This window comes from Triturus cristatus, chromosome 7 (genome assembly GCF_964204655.1).
Source record: "Triturus cristatus chromosome 7, aTriCri1.1, whole genome shotgun sequence".
Lineage (NCBI taxonomy): Eukaryota > Metazoa > Chordata > Amphibia > Caudata > Salamandridae > Triturus > Triturus cristatus.
Window position 1 is genome coordinate 859482514 of NC_140590.1, and position 15528 is coordinate 859498041.

General features: G+C 41.6%; 1 protein-coding gene and 1 pseudogene across 1 annotated transcript in view; both read right to left on the reverse strand.

Moving 5' to 3' along the window:
- LOC146810747 (protocadherin alpha-C2-like) overlaps positions 1-15528 on the reverse strand; it is an 839920-nt gene that overhangs the window by 612740 nt on the left and 211652 nt on the right. The window lies entirely within an intron of this gene.
- On the reverse strand, positions 67-6654 carry LOC146810752 (protocadherin alpha-13 pseudogene; annotated as a pseudogene).

Here is a 15528-nt window from a genome sequence, read left to right on the forward strand (position 1 = left end):
AGGGTATCATGCCGTACTGGGAACATTGAACCATGTATAATCATCAATATTAAGCAGTGTAAAGTTTTATATCAAATTCTGTATGATAAAGTGTTGCTTCTCCATGATCACAGTGAACAAAGAAGGAACTGTGGGCTTTTGGAAAGGTCCAGCATAAAGGCCCAAGGAGAATGATTTCAACAAAAGGTTTATGCTGTTCCTCTAGAATGAGAGACAAAACACAGGAAATTATGAACCAAACTGACCACTGAGGTTCAAAGTTGGGAATCTATTGTATTGGATTATAATGCCCTCACACACCCTGTTGGGTGACATCCTTCAACATCGGGCTGCTCCTCGTCGGGTCGGTGGTGCTATAACCGACGGGCTCCCTATATTAGGGGCACTTTAATGGAGATCTTTTTCCAACAGCCGTAAGGTGAAGTGCGGGTGAGGGGCCTCGTGTGTGTAAGTGTGGAAAGTGTATGTAAAATAGGGTTGGGAGTACCCAAGAGAACAACTTTAATCAAAGGGGTCTCCTACCCTAAGTAAAAACAAAAACTATAAGGCGCAAGGCTGAGTTAATGTCTCAGATTATGGCGCTCTTAAAAGTAGTAGGTCAACATGTTTCTCGCCATAGTGAGTAATCTTCAGGCCGTTTGTCGGGACCAAAAAGAGGGGAAAAACACTATCCACAACTAAAACACAGATGGTGTTGTGGCTACACACTCACATCAACCATAGGACTAAATTGTCAGATACCTGGTAGTGCTGGAACTACCCAGGGTTATGAACTAGCCAAGCATTACAGTACCCGGTAGGTAATACACACGAGGGGTTCCTCGTGTAGTTTGTGCCGATCACACGGAGACTGCAGTCCTGGTCTCCGTAGGAGTGGGTAGGTCTGCAGTTTCCATCCGATCGGCACAAACTACATGAGAAACCCCTTGTGTGTATTACCTACTGGGTACTTTGATGCCTGGGTAGTTCATAACCCTGGGTAGTTCCAGCACTACCAGGTATCTGACGATTCAGTCCTATGGTTGAGGTGAGTGTGTAGCCACAAAACCATCTGAGTTTTAGTTATAGATAGTGTTTTTTCCCCCCGTTTTTGCTCCTGACAAATTGCCTGAAGATTACTCACTATGGCGAGAAACATGTTGACCTACTACTTTTAAGACCGCCACAATCTGAGACATTAACTCAGCCTTGCGCCTTATAGTTTTTGTTTTTACTTAGGGTAGGAGACCCCTTGATTAAAGTTGTTCTCTTAGGTACTCCCAACCCTATTTTACATTCACTTTCCACACTTACACACACAAGGCCCCTCACCCGCACTTCACCTTACGGGTGGTGGAAAAAGATCTCAGTTAAAGTGCCCCTAATATAGGGAGCCCGTCGGGTATTGCACCGCCAACCCGACGAGGAGCAGCCTGATGATGAAGCATGACACCCGACAGGGTTTGTGAGGGCATTATAATCCAATACAATGGATTCCCAACTTTGAACCTCAGTGGTCGGGTTGGTTCATAATTTCCTGTGTTTTGTCTCTCATTCTAGAGGAACAGCATAATCCCTTTGTTGAAATCATTCTCCATGATCACATCATTAAAATCTGTTCCACCGATCTAATAAAACGGATAAAAGTATACTATAATAAGCATATGAATAATCTTTAAAAAGCTCCCAATCGTGCGATACTATACTGCACTCTACCTCAATCTAGTATAGTGATGAGTCCTAAGCTGTAAAGTGCATACATGCTTATATTGTAAGCTATTGTTTTCTTTAAAAAAAGAGTGCCTTTCACGTGTCAATCATCTATTTTTTTTTTAACATCAGAAATAGTGTTGAATAGAGAGAGAAATCCAAGTGAAGATGATACCATCCTGAAGAGGTTCCGTGATGAGAAACTGGGAGTGCTAATCTCTCACGGATATGTTCAAATTTGAACACTCTCCATATAACTCCCAAAGTTCCACTTTTGCATGACGATATCTAGTTTAATCTCATAGAGTGAGAAAGTTTTCCTGGTGAAATCTCAAACATGTAAATTACAAGGCCAACGGCATGAAAAAAAGAGTTCAGTCTATCATATGGTTGCGAGCTCACGCCACAGCCAGTGAGAATTCGTTTGATATCTGGGATCTATTTCAAAATGTAAATCGCTGATGACTTCAAATAGGACATCTGCATTCCACTCTGTCACGTGAAGAAGTCAGACCCCGCCAAGAATGAGCATCCCTATTCACAGGGTTAGGCATCCTATCCACTCTGGGCCATTGCAGTCGAGATATGCATTTCTCTAGAATGACTTGAAGATAGTGGCCACTAGAGGCCTCATATCCTGTACTTGTGAGTGAAGATTAAGCACAAAGGTTAACGTATTACTCTAATCGGCCTAGGCCTCATAGTCTACAATTTCATAGTGTGATAGACGTTATTTTATGAAACTAGGAACAGGTTATGGATTTTATGAAAGATAACATTTTGAGAAGAAACAGTTGTGATGTGAGCACAATACAGGCCAATAACTAGAGGATCGCTTATACATCCATGTGGGGATGTGGGCTGTAAGAGCCAGCCCCGTAGACATACTCCCTGAACCTCACCTTTCTCTCCTGGGGCTTGAGTGGCCTCTGTAGTGCATGAACAACCAACAACATGACTTTATGAAAAGTGACTGAATGGCACCTTGCTTTACTTTTTAAATATCAGCCAGTCTTTACCACTGACTCCCAACCAAAGAGAGGAGGGCCCTTAGCAGATAGGAGGCCACCTCCCAGGAGTAACCTGCACTTTTTAAACAAGAAGCACCTGGGAACTGAGAATCGACTGCTCGGTTTGATATTGGAGTGTGAACCCGCTGCATGCAGAGCAGAGAAAGCACTTTAATGCGCATGGTAGGACAACACTCTTACAAACCAAATAAATCCGGGTTCTGCTTCCATTCAGCTAAAGCCGGGTTGGTTCACAAGAAAGGAACCAGAGGCCGCTGTAATTAGGGACCCTGCCCCTCATCATACCACTACTACAGGGGGTTGTTGGTGTGAAACTATACGCTAAATATCAAAGCAAGCAGCCCAATGGCCGCGTGCACATTACACATATATTGGCATCGGAAAAGTTGATGCGTGAATTGTGGAGGATACCTCAAATGATCCTCTCAGTTTTTTGTTTTTGTTTTTAAAACGCGGGCTTTAGTTATTATTAGTTCTTGTTTATTTATACTTGTTCTCTAAAATACACCACAAACACCACCTGCCTTGACAACAATCTTTCATTATACTTCCCAATTGCAGCACCTAGTCATGAGCAAACAAAAAGAGACATTTAGCAACAGTTGACATGGATTAAAAGGGCATTTCTGTGATGAGGAATGCCAGCTAGGTGGGGCCATTACCCATTCCAAAGAACAGAACCTGCTAGTGACAATTTGGCGCCTGCTACTTTGTGTGTGAGGGAGCCTATTCTTGCCTAGAAAGCACTGCTCAACATAGTACAGTTCAGAACAATTTGCGGGATGTAAAAAATAAATTAAATCAAATACTGCTAGGTCTGAACATTATCAGATGTGACGGTTACAATTAAAGTCTAAGGAAATTCACTTTAGATTGAAAATAAGAGCTTCTCTGGAAATGTAGACGTTTCAATCAATTGAGATGCACACGCAAATTTAACGTCAAATTTAACACTATCAGCTAACAGCATATCTAAACAAATATTTCTCTTTGCATCGCGGATTTTACTGCACGATGCAAACACAACGCGGTCGTTACAACGACCGCGTTTTCACAATGCACTACTATTACAACCCAAGTAGTTACAACGACTTGCGCTATATGGCGCGTTGGACTTAGGAATAGTATGATTTACTATTCTAACTTCAGTGTGTGCAACACTAGGCAAAGTGTTGGAATAGTAAATCATACTATTTCTTATCCTAGAGCGCCATCTAGTGCAAGTTGTTGTAACGACTTCCGTAGTAATGGCACTGCGTTGTAACAAAATGTTCGTTGTAACAACCGTGTTGTGTTTGCACGCGGTGTTAAACCTGCGTTGTAAATGTTGTTTCCCAATCTGAACATATTAAGGCAAGCGAATGATGTACTATTTGGCAGCTAGTTATAATGTGTAGACATTATCCATGTATTTGTTACCTTGAAAAGTTTGTTAATTTTAAATACAGCGAATGCAGTATTTCAATTATTACCATGATACTTACATCCAACTATACCTTCTTACCTCAATAGGTGTCTGGATGGCATTTCCTTCAGTAATGCTGTATCTCTGCATCAGATCCCCAGTCATTCCCCCATTGACTATAAGATGTGTCCAGCCCTGGTTAGACAAATTTGATTTTAGTGTTTCGTGGCCACTTTCTGTGGGCTGTGCAGTTAAATAAAGATTATACTGCTGGCTCTGTGAACATAACCATTTGCCTGCTCCATCGTGGCAAAGGTCCAGTTTTTCTGCCATTTCTTTCTCACCTTTAACTTTAAAGTAATGCAGGACAGTGAAAAGTACAATGCAGAATATAAAAACACCCAAAATGAAAGCTATGGCGATGATTAAATACAAATTTAGGTTGCTGGGGTAGTTTTGATTCTGGTCTACTTGCTTGTAGTTCAAAATCACTTCCGGGTTGTTTTCAAATAGTGACACTGTAAGTGTTGTTGTTGCTGAAAGGGGCGGGGTCCCATTATCTTTCACTAAGATGGGAAGCTCGAGTCTCTCCATATAACTCTCTCCCAGCGGGTGTCTGAGGCTGATTTCTCCTGTATAGCGACCAATCCTGAAAGGCGTCCCCACAGTCGATGTTTTTAATTCGTAGGACAGCCAGGCGTTGTGTCCAGAGTCTGCGTCAATTGCTCTTATTTTGGTCACCACATGACCAGTGTTTGCGGACCGTGGAACAAGGAGTGTATTTGCTGAGTTAACTGTACCCGTTCCTGTATGGAATATGGTTGGAGCATTGTCGTTTGCATCTTGAATAAATATTGTCACATTGGACAAAACAGTCATGGAGGGAGACCCATAATCCTTTGCTTCAACCCGGAACTGCAACACCTGGAGCTTCTCATAATCAAAAGGCTGCAGAGCAGAAATGACCCCAATCTCTGGGTGAACAGAGAAGAGACTCAGAATAGATACAGCGTCCGCGCTGTTTTCTAACAAGGAATATCTAACGCGGGCATTGTCACCCACATCCGGGTCTAGCGCCGAGACCTGGAGAACGCGAGATCCGGGCACATTATTTTCTGGAACACTGATCACATAAGACGACTCTGAGAAGGTGGGAGGGTTGTCGTTCACATCAGACACAGAAACGACAATGGTCTTCATGGCAGACAGTGAGGGAGATCCCCCGTCTGTAGCAACGACTGTGACATTGTACTCAGAAGCCGCCTCACGGTCTAGAGGTTCCTTCACAGACAGGGAGTAATAGTTCTGGTATTTGGACTCTACAGCAAATGGGAGGTCACTGGAAATCTGGCAGTGAATCTGCCCATTTACTCCAGAATCCTTATCAGTCACTGTGAAGAGGGCAATGACCAGTCCAGGCTGGGCGTCCTCTTTTACTGGGCTGGAAAAGGAAGTCACTTCTATTTCCGGGGCGTTGTCATTGAGATCAACAATTTCCACTAGTATCTTGCAGTGACGTGTCATTGACGGAGATCCCTTGTCCTGCGCTTGCACGTTGAGTTCATACAAACGTGACTCTTCAAAATCAAGGGGACCCCCAATTCTAATCTCACCATTGTCGGCATCAATTGAAAAGAGGCGTTTATTATCCGGAAATTCGGTATTGCTGAGTGAATACACAAGCTCTCCATTCGCCCCCACATCTGGATCGGTAGCATTCAGCTTTAGAAGCAAACTGCCTATTGGTATATTTTCCAAAACATTAACGCTGTACACGTCTTTCTCGAATACAGGTGCGTTATCATTAACATCCTGGACGTAAACAATAATTCTTTGCGTCCCAGACCTCTTTGGAGTTCCACCATCCACTGCAGTGAGCGTCAGCTCGTGCAAAGCCTGCTGTTCACGATCTAAAGAATTGGTCAACACCAGCTCCACAGATGCACTTTTAAATTTGCCGAGTTTGGTACTAAGCGTAAAAAAACGACTCGGGCTCAGGCTGTACGAGCACTGAGAGTTTGTACCCACATCCGGGTCAAACGCTCTCTTCAGTGGAAAATGAATTCCGGGGACTGTTGACTCGGAAATCGCAAATGTGCTCTCGGTGCTAGGAAAGATAGGGGCGTTGTCATTAATATCCACAATCTCCACCTCGAGGCGGTGAAATTCCAACGGATTGTCCATCACCACCTCCAGGCTCATCACACAGGCAGCGGTGCTGCCGCACAGGGCTTCCCTGTCCAGTATTTCTTTAGTCAGTAAAGCCCCGCTCTTCATACTTACCGTGAAATACTGCCCCTTGGTTTTATACGTCAGACGGAATTTCCGTCCGTACAGATCCCTGACGTCCACGCCCAGGTCGCGCGCCACATTCCCCACCTCTGTGCCGGCTTCCGACTCCTCCAGCACCGAGTAGCGAATCGGTCCCTCAGCCCGTCCTCCGCAGCAAAGGAGCGAAACCGCGAAAACAGGAATCCAGGGAAGAATCCAGTGTCTGGCGGCAAAACCCATTCCAGGAGACGCAAACAAACCTGGTGCCTTCTCCTCTAAAATGCTGCTGCAATTATCAGCTGTAAACGGAAGCAGCGATACAGTGGTTACCGTTCCTCCTCCCCAACCTCAACATAATCCATGACATCACAGAGCTCTAATAAAAAGAGAAAGTGTTGGTGAACAGCGCCATCTTTTGTCTTTATCAGGCAACAGCATCAATTCTTTAATGTGCTAAATTTACAATTTCTTCTGGAACAGAGATTATTTTACAATTCAAGTATACTTTAAATACCACCTCAGACTTTCTATCACGTGATGCTTCTCTCATCTCTCCCACACAGACACGCACAAAATAACAATATTCTCTACCTTGCCATGCCTACATACACAGAAGATAACCACACCTAAGATAGCTCCTGCCAGTTCGAAGTAATAGGTACTCATACACCAGTTGGTAACTGCTAACAAATTGCTAAAAAAAAACTTCCCCCTAAGGCAGTAAATGAGGTTCCTCTTTGTTATTTGAAATAGCGAGAGCATGTGTTATTCGTGCGGTCCTTGAGAACGCACTAGGAGGGGTGTGGGGGGGAGGCAAATGTGAACATCATTGAAGTACACTGAAAACAGTGGTCTAAGTGTGTGGGGGTGGGGCATCTGAGGAACACAACGTGGCAATACTTTTTAACATTTTAGAACAGAAAAGACTAGCTGAAGTGTTTCAACTGAAGTAAGAGCAGTAAGTCTCCTGTGCTGTGAAACCCAGGGTGGGCAGACAGCTATACAACCCCTTTTTCAAGGGTGCCTGCTGCCTGAAAGAAATGTAAATGTGGGCAACTGGTTAATCTGCAAATGTAAAGGGTGCTTGGAAGCCTGTGTTTGCTTTAATTGATGGAATCACGTGAAGCTTCCTAATGACACATTTATTCTTTTTGAGAGGTATTGTAAGGGAGCTACCAGCTAAGCTGTGAAGTGTGTGCTTTTAAAAGACAGTTATAAAAAATGCATTATGTCTGGGTATTACTAAAATCTATAATTTAGGAAGAACTTTGTTATCTTAACACTTTTTGCCATTTTGTAGCAGCTTATCTTCTACTGTATAAAATGCAAGTTCAAAATAATGACTTACATGTTCACAATGCTTTCTGTCACGAGACTGGCACCTTGCAGCACTAAACATACACAAGTCACTATTCTCCACTGCACCAACCATGATTTAATTCTGTGGCTCTTTGGTTACAGACACAGATCTCTGCAGTGCATTAACCAGTAGAGGTTTAATAATGTACGATAGTGCATTTCCCACGGAATAATATAACTTGCATTTAATTTTTACTTAAGCTGTGCATTATTTTATATCTAGTTACCTGAAGGTGAAAGACTGAAAAAAATGTACATCATACTTTTGGATTTTTTTTAGCCACACTTTTGACCACGCACCCAAGCTCACTCACCCCTCTACCATTACGCACAGCATCACAGTTTCCATACCTTTTTTTCCATGCACTTCGACCACTGAGTGAAAACAATCTGAATATGGCTGTGCATCCTAGACATGGGCATTGTGCACGCAGCACGTTGAGGATACGGTTCTTTCAGGTGTTTAACTGGAAGACGGATTATACATTTAAACCCAAGTTTAATGTTCCACCACAGTTTTCAACATGAAGGCAATGCATTGTTGCCAGACTTGTCAGTAAATAATTTGATTAGCCATGAGCACACGTTTTATGACTGCGTACTGTAATGTCATTGCATCTGTTTGTGACCACTGTCTTCGTGGTAAGATTTTGCAATCGACGTATTCGAGGGTGCATAATATAATCTCGACTGCTGCACTGTAACAAGTGGCTCCAGGCACTATTTAATTGTCACAGTCGAACTACCATAGGTTTGAAATGCGGATGGCATGAGAAATCCAGGATACAAGAACTGCCAGAGCAGTGCCACTCGTTGGGCTACAGTAGCCTAAGTCTCCTTATCCGACAGTAGCCCAAGTTTCATTATCCGACAGTAGCTCTAATGACCCCAAAATGGGAAAAAACATAATAGTGAGTAGATACAAAGCTGCAAGCAAAGGATTTCCTAGTGCTCCTGACACAGCTGTGCACTTGGGGCGTTTTTCCTTTTTTGTTTTAAGAGTTTTTCCATCGTGTGCTAGGTGGCCCAGAGTCAATACAAGTGCCTGCTCAATGATACTGTGGCCCGAAGATAAACACAGTATGGTCGATGTGCAATCAAACTGCTCTGCTTTTTATCACCTTAGATACTTACTCCAGAAGCCAGTAATGCGTGACACACCAAGAGTAAAAAAAAGATGAATGTTATAATGGATTTACACAGGAGGGGGTATACATCTCTCCTGGAGCTTCAGGAAAAGGTATACTCTAACCACTGAATGATTTCAGTCACAAACCATGGAGTTAGCCCTTCCTCACTTTTGAAGTAATGGTTTTAGGTGATAAAAGCAAAGTAATGTGAATGCTTGTCTACTGGAGAGGGTTTATGGCTGGGCATAAGGCAGAAATAGTGGCAAAACTGTAGGCAAGCTCAGTCCCACACTTAATCAATATGTGTCCAAAATCTATAAGAGGGTGTTTGGCTGCCAAAAACCTTGTCTGCTGCTCAGATCAGACTGGAGCTAGGCCTCGTAAACTACGCTCAGCAAAGTATGGGGGCCTATCTTGAACTTTGCCATAAGTTGAGACAAGCCAGAGCCGTCTCACTTGAGTCCCTGTTATGGACTGACATCAGTGTTGATAACCCTTGTGGATCACATAGCCAGTATCTCAACGAATGTAGGTCACAACCAGCAGTGAACGACCTGTGGTCTCTCAATCCTGGAATCAAAGCTTTCAACCTAAGCATCAAGAAGCACACTTATCTATGCTCCAGAATGTTAGCTAGAGAGTCTTTAGCCAAACGTGGCATGCTTGGGCAGTAATCAATACCTATCAGCTGGTCACCCCCCTGCCACATTTGGCTTGTTCTTATTCCCAACATCTAAAGCATCGATTCTTGGCCCTCAGGCTGGGCGAGTGGCCCTTTTTGAAACATCTACCTTCATGGTGGTGTCTCTAAGATGAACTTGCATGTAGGGGATGTGGCAAATCAGACGAATCTCTGGAGCACGTTGTATGCATTTGACCAGCGCTATCGGGCCTGCGCAGAACACATTTGGAGGCCTGAGTGGATCAAATTGGGAGTTCGAACCTGCAGGCAGGGCCATATAGCTGCCCTGAACACAGCAAACACGACTTTAAACATCGGCTTTACGATTTTCATCCATTTGGCTTATCGTCAGTTTACGGTCCCCCAGGCCTCTTATCGAATCACGGCAAACCGAGGTATCTGCCACCGTCGGACTCAACCAAAGTCCCATAAAAGCAGCAGACACGGGCGTTAGTCGATCACTCGAACCGGAAGCTTGGCTATTCTTTCTCTGCTCTCATTCGAGAGCCATCTTGACCACCTAGAGTATATTAGTACAGCAGACCACGGATCCTTCCAACACTGTTAGACTCTTCTTTTAAACAATCTTACCATCGGACTAAAGAACAGCCAGGCCACCTGGCTTTCTTAGCTTTATAAGTCACCTACTTTAGTGCCTAGCATCTTGCCTTGCCTCCGTTTGTATATCAGAGCAACTTTGAAGGGACTTTACATCTACTGCACACATTAAAACATGATCATACTGCACAATCAGTTAAACACCGTTATACTTTCCGTAGAGATTTTATGTTTAACCAAACAATTTTCTTTAGGGTAGCATATAGATGGTTTCAGGTCCTCCCTTTCTTGGATCTCTTGAACATCTGCTGTGTAGTGCCAACATTTTACTAGAGGAGCGATGCAATTAGAAAGAAATATGGTCAAGAGAGGGTGGGTGTTTTCTGTGCCAGTCAGCTTAATTTTATGTCTCACCGCTGATGCTTTTTAATTGCATTGATCCATTGGTGGTGCCGCAATTTTATATTACATACAGTGATGAATTCTGTTGTAATGACGAAAATTTATATTATGTGCTTTTATGATTTATTTTAAATCGAATAAAGCTTGTTTTTATTAGTGGCAAAACTCCTGCGGTCTGAAGAACTTGTTTAAAAATGACTCGGAGCTTGAGTGTAAGACAGACACACTCTCTACTCTCTCTCTCTTACACAGACAAGATGTAACAAAATGACAAGCTTCCATCCAATCTCAAAGCTTGATTTCTTTAAATCGGGAACCAAAGCTTTGCACATCACCACTTACACTTTGTTACAGACTTCAAGAAACTGAAACGATATTTTCCCAAACTATCTAAACTTTGTTTTTGCTGTTGCCTTTGCTCTTTAAAGGTCTGGGGCTACTTCTGGTGAATATACTCTGGCAAGTACTCATTAACACTACACTAGGTAACATAAATGAGCACAAAGAAACATAACATAATGTAGCATCATGTAATATCATACAAAACAACATAGCATATAACATCCCAGCACAAATTTTGGAAAAACATATATTTGATTACGTATAGTATTCCAAGCAATTACACTCATTCCTCTGCTGGGTGTGAGAGTCTAGTAATTGACAGTGAGTCCAAGACCAACATTGTGAAACAGCTCCTGCCCTACAAGGTGGTGTCCTTGCTGTGTCTACTGATGGACCAGACAATGATGGGTCAAACTGGGCTCCAAGGCCCATCCTTCAACATGTCTGTGCTAGGCTGGGACACAAGCGGCAATGGAGGCTCTCTGTGCATTTCAGATGCGGACGATAGCAGCACCAAGGGAGGAGATGACAGTGACCAAAGGCAATTGCCTCAGCCACCTTGAATTACATTTTTTGATTTTGTAAATTTATATAGCATGGCTTATCACACGTAAGGGTATCCAGGCGCTGGCCATGGGCACAGGGAGATTAAGTGAACTGGCCAGAATCACAGGATGTTTAGTCGATGACGAGCCTTGAACCCTGACCCCACAGCCCCCGAGTCAGCAGCTCTGACCACTGCACCACATCTTCTCCCTTAGAAGAATAGGGAATCCTATATATAGTCGTCAGTCTTTATTTCCTGAACAAAGGAATGACAAAAGATCATTCATCAATGTTAGTCATAAGTAAACAAAATTAACCTCTTCACTTCAATTATATAATTTTTCAAGAGAAGCAAGTATGAATAAGTAAACACAGTTACTAAAACAGGGGCAGACTCATGACAGTGGAGATGCTTCATTTGCTCAATTGAGGTGTACATTTAATATATGAATATAATTAACTTGATTTATAGAGCACTTATAAAATGTTGTCTATTACACTTTTCTAGTGCTGAAAATAAAAGGTTTAACACAAAGGTCTACAAACTTTTAAATGCCCCGCCCCCTTATGTAAAAAGTCATCTGGGCTCTCCAGAATGACAAACATATTTTCTTTCAATTATTCAGAACCTTGAGAGTTATTTGGAGACCCGTTCACCACATTTTAAGACATATTCCCAACCAGAACGATACAGTAGGCACAACCCATTACAGAGTGGGCCTCTGCCACAGTTTTCTTTCACTATTTCTAGCATGGTGTGTGTCCCTTTTCTCCAGAGCCATAAATAGGGCTCCACTTGCCAGAGTCAGGCAACCCCCCTGCCCCTGAGATCAACTAAGGCACACCAAGGGCAGGGGGTATCGTACAGTTTGTTAATACCTCTAGTTTAGTCACTGGCAAACTAACTTTTTCTGTTTTTTCATCACCATCAGAAGGATGCTAGTCTGAGATGATCCACCCCAGAGTGATTCAAGGCTGCACCCATATCTGAGAAGCAAGGGTTTCATTCAATGAACTATCTGACTGGCCCAAGTCAGAAGCCTGACACTGCACAGTAGCACTATTTAAAGCTGTTATAACCCACAGAATATGAGTAATGTTTCAAAGACTTTCATCACTTTACCTATAAATTTACTGGAATAAATGTAAAGGCCAGAAGACCTCGGTCACATTCAGTCTCATGCCTGGCAAGCACATGTTAATAATTGCCAGGCTCCTTCAGCCTGACAGAAGTACTGGTCAGTTTGGTAATCAATTGTTGTTCTATAGGCCAGAGAGCCCCTGCTAATTTCTGCTGACTGATTTCATGTGAGCTGGATTCTAATCCTAGTTTCCAAATGTATACGTTGTGTAATCCAGGGTGAAATATTTTACCTTCTTTCTCCCTAGGCCCTTAATTGAAGAAATTGTCAATGTTTAGAAGTAGTGTCATAGTAAATTACAAGTAATGCCAGTGCTACATTTTGTTACAATTAGAGCGCCCCCATCCGATTTGTTAAGTGATATACATGACTGGTTGATTATCGCCAGATGCATCCTGGTATGTTCATATTAGGCACTATTTTTGAGGACTGTTTACGCACTGTTTTTGAGTACCTTCAAATGACACGAGGATAAAAGGAGAACGTACAATAGTACACGGGCACATATGCATGCCTCAGCAACTCAGTCTATTGAGAAGAAACCTATTAGGCCATATACAACAGGCAGTAGAGCTGGGGAACACCGTAGGCCAGGAAGCACCTGTGGTTTTATGTGCTCGACCCTAAACAGCTTTTCAAAGATATTTCAATTTTGGGAAATCTCCTGTTCCCTTTGGCCATCAATCACCTGTCTGCATAACTGGCCAAATATCTAAATTGGTGACTATTGTCTGATTTGGATTCTAATCAGGGCATCTAAGGAAAACAGTGAGTGGGGGTACAAATCACAACATGAAATTCACCAATGATGACACAGAAAGTGACGTCACAAGAACTGATGCCATGCCCGTACAATAATCCTTTCTTAAAAGGTCAAGAGCCTATTGTACAGAAACAACAAATTAAAAACACACAAATAAATATGAAAATAACATTTTTAGTTTAAGTTTCTATAAATCACATATTTATATTTTTCCAGGTATCAAAGGTGCACTAAACTTACACATGAGTGAAAGTGACAATATTTTTAAACAGATATGTAGAACTTTTTTTTTTTAACTGCTTTTAGTGACTAAACAAAATGCGCTGGGCATATTTTTTAACCATTAAATTTGCTGTTAATGCATGCTTGTTGCTAGCTGAAAAGCTTCACATTTGCACACCTCTCAACCTCAGTCCTAGGGCAACGGAGTACCATTTCTAAAATAGTAGGTCTACTCCATACACCGGCATCTATCCCTGACTAGTGCCGTTGTTCAAATCCTGTCTCCAACAATTCAACACATTGTTTGATCCTAGGCAAAAACACATTGCTTTATGCGTGCCAGTTCCTTTAGCTGCCACAATATGGACACATAGGAACTGATTTTAAGTGCTATGGGAACAAGATTGACATTTACAATTTTCTAGCAGTTAGTTTTCCACTGTCAAGATAGGTGATCTGCTCTGCTGAAAGAAACACATCTGAAACCAGAACAGAGAACACAGAACGACGATGGCATCCAAAATAGATTGCTCAAAGGTAAGTACTATGCATGGTAATATTTTAAAACAAAACGAACAATGAGGCATGTTTCCACTTGCATTACAAAGAGTTATCATCGGAGTGAAAAACAATAGTGGCTCTGTATAGAAGGAAGGAGCAGCATTTTTTCCTAGTTTTATATTCTTCGACTATCTGACACACACAGTAATACGTTCCCTTTTCATCCATCTTTGATACTTCTTTCACGTCAGCAGCTCAATATTACATATCTAGATCAGAATATTGTGTTTTCTGATATATAGGTTTAATTTTATTTTCACAAATAACTTGTACAATTTTAAATGTCAGAGAAGGACATGCATATGGTGTCAGTTCAAAATGTAAAAGTCTGTTTATGCTGCAAGACAGCTACAGCAAGGTTTAATTTCTTGTTAGACATTTCTTTGCATTAAACAGAATAAATATGCCATGATTTCACCTAAACGTGTTGCCACATATACACCTAAGTGGTTGTTTTGGCAAAGGTCGTATGGAGGTAGTTTAATTAAATGCCACAGAGCTGTCTCTTGAACAACTTCAATAAATTCCACCTTGAGACAATTGTAATGAAAACTGGCAGAAACATGAAAACATTCATTACACAGGCGAGAGTTCTGATGGATTATGAATAGGGCTCCTGGTTTTATGGTATTTATTTTGTAACATGTCCCTCTATTTATCCATATTTATTTTTGGGCCCTTTTATCGGTATTCATCCATATTTATTTTTTTTGTTTTGCGGATAAATGAAGTTACAAAACTGTACATTTCCATATTATTTAACTGATAGACATGCAGTCATACTTTGATGTCTGTTGTGTTTTAGCTATTTAAGCTGCCAAATTTGACATAAAAATACATCCACTGGTAAATATTAGCATTATACCACAAATGTATGTTGACATATACTGATATTTAAAGAAAGGTCATCCTGTTTTTTTAATTTCCCATGCTGTCCTTCTGTTCAGCTGTTGGGCTATAATTCATGAAAGACAACATGGACAGTCACGTAAAAGAAGCCCAGGTTTCTGTATTTATCCACTTTTAAAAATAAATGCAGATAGAAACAACATTGCTTTCTCTCTGTCCTTATATGTAAAAATCCATAAAAACATAAAACTGAGAGCCTTAATAATAAACACTAATTATTTTAATTTCTTATAACTGTGGCAAAGTGCATTCACACTATACCGAAAATGGTTTCCTTCCATCCCAAGTATACATCTGCTCTGTTAATTACAGTATATGGGATTAAGACTATAAAAATGCAAGCAATATTTATACCACTGTCTTAGGAGGAACACATCACATATTAATTGTATGGAAGATCCAATTCTATAGTAAATTTCGCGTTTAAGTAGAAGTATGGACAGTGAAGTAGTTCCAAATCCATCTCGCAGAATGCATCGTACTCATAGACGGTGAATCAAAATTACATCAAACAAG